Below are 682 nucleotides of genomic sequence, written 5' to 3' on the forward strand. Positions count from 1 at the left end.
CTGCCCTGCCCTGCCCTGCCCTGCCCTGCCCTGCCCGGCTCCGGCGCACAAGCCGTAGCCGCCGCTCGGCTCCGTCAGGGCTGAAAACTTCCCTGCGGCCTCATGAGCTCTGTTGGCGGCGGCCACTGCCTCAGGCCGGTCGAGTCACAGGATCACAAAGCGGCAGGGGTTTGGAAGGGAGATAGATCATCTCGTCCAACCCCCCCCTGCCAAAGCAGGGTCACCCGGAGCAGGCTGGGCAGGAACGCATCCAGACGGGTTTGGAATATCTCCAGAGGAGACTCCACAGCCTCTCCGGGCAGCCTGTTCCAGGGCTCTGCCACCCTCAAAGGAGAGAAGTTGTTCCTCGTGTTGAGGTGGAACTTCCTCTGTTCCAGCTGCTGCCCCTTGTCCTGTCACCGGGCACCGCTCGCTCTTTAGATATTTATAAGCACTGGTGAGATCCCCTCTCAGTCTTCTCCAGGCTAAACAGAGCCAGGTCTCTCTCTCAGCCTTTCCTCATAGGAGAGGTGCTCCATTCCTTTGATCACCTCCCTAGCCCTCCACTGGACTCTGCAGGGACACGAGTCACAGCCCCAGAGGACATGATTTGGTGGGATGGGGTTTTACCTGCCCAACACCAGGGTCTGCCACAGGCCCCTGCCTGGCAGGCACCAGGGGCAGGGAGAAAGCAGGTTATAAA

The sequence above is a fragment of the Calidris pugnax genome, unplaced genomic scaffold (genome assembly GCF_001431845.1).
Source record: "Calidris pugnax isolate Ruff unplaced genomic scaffold, ASM143184v1 scaffold14, whole genome shotgun sequence".
NCBI lineage: Eukaryota > Metazoa > Chordata > Aves > Charadriiformes > Scolopacidae > Calidris > Calidris pugnax.